We start from the raw sequence: 6,703 nt of genomic DNA, 5'->3' as shown, positions 1-6,703 counted from the left end.
TTCGCCTGCAGTGGAATCTCCTCACTGACAAACATGTTGTAGCAAACTGCTGGATTCTTCCTCAGCTCCTCCAGTAAACCAAGGGTTTTTAACCCCTCTACAAACATGTTACAATGTGTGAATCGTCCTGGGCAAATGATGAATGTTTCATTTTTCAGACAGGTAAGACAGGTGAGGCACTTACTGGTCCAGAGCAGTCGCCAATCTTCCATTGACAAAGAAGTCTGCAGCTGACTGGACAAGGGAGTCCTTCTCCTCCAGGCTGGACACATGTCTTAAGGCACCTATAATGCTGAGAATATCTGCTGCCTCTGCAATTGCGCTGTTTGCCTTTCGGACTGTTGTTGCTTCCTGTATCTAAAAAGACAGAAAGAAGAAAAAAAAAGAAAAAGAAAAAAAAAAGATAGCGAGTGGCTTGTAAAGATACCTTCCCTATATAAATGAGATGTTTAAGCAATAAAGCACTCGTGTTCATGAGAATGTTCATGGATACCTCACGCCTGTGGTTCAGGCGCAGTCACGAGGCTGAAGGCAAAGTGACGCAGGTAACCTGAACACGTTTGAAGCGATTCATAAATAATAGAAAATAAGGCTGTGTCACTGCACTGTACATTCAATGTATAACACCTTTCTCCTGCTTACTTTTATGAACTGTTCCCTGAAAGTATGGTCACCAACTTCATCCACCGTGGCGGGGGGTGTTGGTATCCCACAGATTTGATGGAAAAGCCTTTCAGAAAAGAAATGTGGACCAACTCCTCCATGGACCACACACACAGCAATCATTTTTGCCACCCACATGTAAAGTTTAGTCTGCAAAGCTAAAATTAAAGAAATAACAGTAAAATCTTGCTCTGCTGTAATGTTTATTAATTTAACACCTTAAAATGCTATGATTCATATTAGTGCTACTACAAATAACTTTTTATTGCACATTTCAAAACATGTTTGAAAAGGTGATTCAGTACATTAAAGTGGTGAAGAATCATGGAAAAATCCTAACCAAAAGTTAACAAATTAAGGCAAAATAACTAAACCAAAGACAATACAGACAATAAACACAGGATGAAACCTGCCCAATACATAAAAACCAAACAGAATAAACAAATCAGCCAGGAGAAATAAGGGAGAAATCATGTTTCCGTGTATACATTTCTAGAATTCTGCCAGTTGAATGAGTACCTTCCTAAGAATTTGGGCTTCCCTACCTTGAGTATCAAGAGACAACGGCCGGTCTTTCTTGTGTCCCTCAAAGATATTTGACTGGTGGACGGCCCTCATCAACAGCCTTAGGTACTCTCTTGTCAGGCCACCTTCATCAACTGCCCCTTCACCATTGTCATCTTCATCCACAAACACAACATCCAATTTTGCTTCAGGGTTGAAGAACCTACGCTTGAATCCCCGCAGGCTACACAGTAAAACATTATCCCTGCACACATTTATTTGGTTGCTTGTTGGACAGAATCTCCCATCAAATTTGCTGACCGTTTTTTTCAATATGGTCTGTAGATCAATCCTGCAAACAAAGTAGTTCATGCATTTTATTTTAACCACCTGATTAAATATAAAATGCTATAGAAAATGAAACATCTACATACACTAGAAAAATATAAAATCAAGTTAATGAGAAAACTCACTCATCCACAGGTCCTCCGAGGTGATGTGTTGATACAGGAGACTAATTTTGTGAAGCCGACTCATCTTGTTCATTAAGAATAACGATTGGTTAGGAGAGAGTGATGGTTTATCATAAAGAGTCAGGATTTCTTGTGGTTGTGAGAACAGAGTGAGCGGTGGCTGGGTGGAGGGCTCAGGCAGCAGAGAGCGGGTGGAGGACACAGAGAGACTTGGCTGGGTGGAGGTCTCAGACAGTGATGACTGACCATGAGATTTATGGTGTAGGGCATAAGCTCCATCATTTTGTTGATCTGAGAGAATTTCCTGAAGACAAACATGCATAATACATGAGCTTGCACAAACCAAAACACATTGCGTTTTCATTTGAGTCAGGAAATAAAAATGCAACACATTTACCTGTACATCCTTATTTGAAAACCAAAGCACATATAGAGTTGAGGATGCTTTTATGCTATGATCCATTATTGACCTGGAGAAACTGCTCTCAACTGATCTTGATGATGCAGCTTCTTGCACTCTCTCTCTCACCTTCAATACCACGACTTAGGTGCCCTTGAGCAAGGCATAAATGGCTGCCCACTGCTCTGTGTTTGTGTTCACAGAGTGTGTGTGTGTGTGTGTGTGTGTGTGTGTGTGTGTTCACTGCTCTGTGTGTGTGCATTTCAGATGGGTTAAATGCAGAGCACGAATTCTGAGTATGGGTCACCATACTTGGCTGAATGTCACTTTCACTTCACTTCACAAGGATTTCACTGGCAATATCATCTTGTCAAACAAGATCTAAAAAGATGTGAAACAGTCAAGTTTTACAACCCATTGAACCACTGAGAAGACACTTTATATTTTCTCAAGCTGAACACACATCACCTGGATTGGCTCCGACAAACTGAATTTCCTCATATTGGTGTGTCCATTTGGATATTTAAATTTGATCAACACCCCATCTGAGGGTTCCTCACATGCACATATTGCTCGCCATTCTTGAAGAGCCTGAAGCAAAAATAAATTAAAGAAAAAAAAGAAAAGGCATTGCTCACAAATCACCATTAAATAGTAGGCTACAGGCACATAAAATGAATAAATACTATTTATTCTATACAGTGTCAAAATTGGTTACCTGATTTGCAACCACACTTTGAGCTTGGGTACTCTCAGCCACAAGCGCAGTCTCATCTTGTATCGGAGCAATTGAGAGTGGTGGGAATTAATTCATGGATATGGCAGAGGATGTGGATGCCACCTGGTGGTACACAGAAAATCCAAACGATTTCACCTTCAGCAAGAGAACACACACTCATAGTGGAATCAAAATACATCATTAGAAAATATCCATAGGTAGAAAAATTACATGTAACTGCTCAGACATCACACAGAATCATTAGATATGCAATCATTTTAATATGGACCTGATCTGAAACCACTTGTGAGGTCTCATCTACTGCTGGAGCTGCGAGTGGTGGGAATGAATTCTGGGACATGGCAGAGGGTGGTGATGTTACTTGAGCATAGAGAGGGTAACTTCAGTTATAGGTATAGATATTACAAGGAACACATTTATATGATTGTTTTATGATATAAATCCCTGTGTATAATTCCATACCTGCAAGACAGTGGCTCGTGGCACGATGTAAAGCCTGCTTTTGCCAACAACTGCTTTTAGTTCCTTCACAGAACTAACTTGCAATTTCTGGATCTTGTGTCCTTTGCCTGTCCTTGCCAATTCAAAGCCTACCAAATTTAAACTGATGCGAAGTTGTTTAATTCAGATAAACTCCAGTTTAACCCAATCTTTGAGTTGGTGCGTCCAGCCTCTGTTGACTCGTGCACAGGTTTTCCTAAGAATGCAAATGTAAACATCAGTATAATCGGTTCCTAATGGCAAAGTAACATTCATTAGTTGCTACAAGATCTTTCAGGACTCATATTTTCAGACATAATCACAGTGTTGCCAAACCCCAAAAGTAGACCAGTGTGACTACCACAGTTAACCTAAAATTAAACTAAGTTTACAGCTTTGAAACTAAACGAACTCTACACTCTTAAGAAAAGAAGGCAAGGCAAGGCAAGTTTATTTATATAGCACATTTCGTACACAATGGTAATTCAAAGTGATTTACATAAAAGAAAGTAAAATAATCATGAACAAAAATAATAACAAAAATAAAACAAGCAATTTTAAAACTTTTAAAATGTTTAAAACATTTCAAAACAGTTAGAAAATGATTTTACATATAAAAAAAATAATAAAACAGTGAAAATATAGTGCAATCAGTTCGGACATTGCACAGTGCTCATTCAACAAATGAACAGCTAAAAAGATGCGTTTTGAGTCTAGATTTAAATGTGACTAGTGTTTTAGCAGATCTGATCTCTTCTGGAAGCTGATTCCAGCTGCGGGCAGCATAGTAACTAAAGGAGGACTCCCCTTGTTTTGTGTGAACCCTTGGTATTTCTAACTGACTTGATCCTAGTAATCTTAATGCTCTGTTAGGTTTATATTCAGTGAAAATATCTGCAATGTATTTCGGTCCTAGGTCATTTAGTGACTTATATACGAGTAAAAGTACTTTAAAATCAATCCTAAATGTAACTGGAAGCCAGTGTAAGGACCTGAGGACTGGTGTGATATGCTCAGATTTTCTGGTTCTAGTCAGAATCCTGGCAGCAGTGTTCTGGATGAGCTGCAGCTGTCTAATGGTCTTTTTGGGAAGGCCAGTGAGGAGCCCATTACAATAGTCCACCCTGCTGGTGATGAAGGCATGAACAAGTTTCTCCAAGTCTTGACTGGAAACAAAACATCTAATTCTTGCGATGTTTTTTTAAATGATAGTATGCTGATTTAGTTACTGCTTTGACATGACTACTGAAACTAAGGTCTGTCTCCAGAATCACACCAAGATTACTGACTTGATTTTTAGTTGTTTGACCCCTAGAGTCAAGGTATGCATTCACCTTGAACACTTCATGTTTCCAAACGCATGTTTCCAAACGCAATGACTTCATTTTTTTCCTTGTTTAACTGAAGAAAGTTCGGGCACATCCTACTATTAATTTCATCAATGCATTGGCATAGGGAGTCAATGGGGCTGTAGTCAATTTGGTTCTTTCTCATTATTTGACTTAGTGGAAGCATATACAGGCTAAACAAGAGCGGTGCAAGAATTGACCCTTGTGGGACTCCGCATGTCATGGACGTCCACTTAGAGTTATGCTCTCCTAGACTCACATAATATCCTCTCCCTTCTAAGTATGATCTGAACCATTTGAGTACCATCCCAGAAAGCCCGACCCAGTCTTCCAGTCTCTCTAGTAGTATGTTATGATTGACAGTGTCAAACGCAGCACTGAGATCTAGCAATACCAGCACAGAGTCACAATTTAAGCGAATATCATTTATTATCTTAATGAGTGCTGTCTCTGTGCTGTGATGTGGTGGGAAACCAGATTGAAAATTGTCCAGGTATCCATTTGAGTTTAAATATTTGTTCAGCTGATTAAAAACTACCTTTTCTATAATTTTACCTATAAAAGCAAGATTAGATATTGGTCTAAAATTGCTTAAAATTGTGTTATCAAGGTTGGTCTTTTTCAGGAGGAGCTTTACAACTGCAGTTTTTAGGGAGTTTGGAAATGTCCCAGAAAGAAGTGAGGCATTCACCACTTCTAAGAGATCTGCTTTTAAGCAGTCAAGCACACTTTTGAAAAAAGATGTGGGAAGTGTGTCAAGACAACAGGTTGATGATTTTAGTTGCTGCACTATGTCTTCCAGAATTTTGCTATCAATTGTTTCAAAAATAGACATAGTATCTTTTTGATATTGTGGCCTAATCTGTCTGACCTCTGCATTACTTGAGGATGTGCTAATCACCTTCCAGATATTTATGATCTTCTCAGAAAAGAAAGAAGCAAACTCATTGCATTTTCTGTCTGATAGCATATCAGTGGGAATCTGACTTGGGGGGTTTGTCAGTCTCTCAACAGTGGCAAAAAGAGTATGAGTGTTATTTAAGTTACTGTTTACTTGGTTTGAGAAGAAGTTCTGTCTAGCTGTGGCTAGTTTCACATTAAAAGCATGAAGGATGTCCTTATAGATGCTATAGTGAATTTCAAGTTTCGTCTTCCTCCACATCCGCTCTGCTTTTCTGCATTGTTTTTTCATAGTCTGAACTGCTGTTGATCTTCTCCAAACTGATTTCTGTCTGTTTGTGTTCTTACTGACTATTATTGGAGCAACATTCTTAACTTTTGAGTTGAAGGAATCAAGGAGAATATCAATCGGCAGAAATGCTTGGTGTTAAAGATATAGCCTCCAAAAATAGTACACTTGTGTTCTCGTTTATGCATCTCCTTCTGACAGAGACAGATCTAGATTCAGTGGTAGCAGAGATCAATATATCAAAGAAAATACAGAAGTGATCAGATAGTGCTACTTCCTTAATAACAATGGATGAAATGTTTAGACCCCTACTGATGATTAGATCCAGAGTGTGTCCACCTTTGTTTGTGGGTCCATGCACATGCTGAATCAGGTCAAGGGTGTTTAGAACTGTTATCATTTCTTTTGTAGTTTTGTTTTCTGCATTATCTATGTGAATATTAAAATCCCCTGCAATCGCAAAACAGTCAAACTCTGAGGAAATTATTGATAACATTTCTATGACCTCTTCAACAAAGGCTGGAGAGTATTTTGGAGGCCTGTTAATAATAATAAACAGAATGCGTGGAGCACCTTTCAGCACAATCCCTAGATATTCGAAAGACAAGTACTGACCAAATGACACTTGCTTGCATTGATAGACATCTTTAAATAGAGCAGCTACACCCCCACCTCTCCTAACAGTCCTGCAAACACTCATGTAAGTGAAGTTAGGAGGGGCTGCTTCATTTAGGATTGTTGCACTGCAGCTGTCTTCTAGCCATGTTTCATTTAGAAACATAAAATCCAGATTGTTTGTTGTTATAAAGTCATTGATTAGAAAGGATTTATTTTTTAGTGAGCGAATGTTTAAAGGTGCTAACTTGATGGCAGTGCTTTGTGTCTTTACATCAATCTTAGTTTGAT

This window comes from Carassius auratus, chromosome 20 (assembly GCF_003368295.1).
Source record: "Carassius auratus strain Wakin chromosome 20, ASM336829v1, whole genome shotgun sequence".
In the NCBI taxonomy this organism is placed as follows: domain Eukaryota; kingdom Metazoa; phylum Chordata; class Actinopteri; order Cypriniformes; family Cyprinidae; genus Carassius; species Carassius auratus.
The sequence above is the reverse complement of the archived record's forward strand: the minus strand, read 5'-3'. Positions refer to the sequence as shown.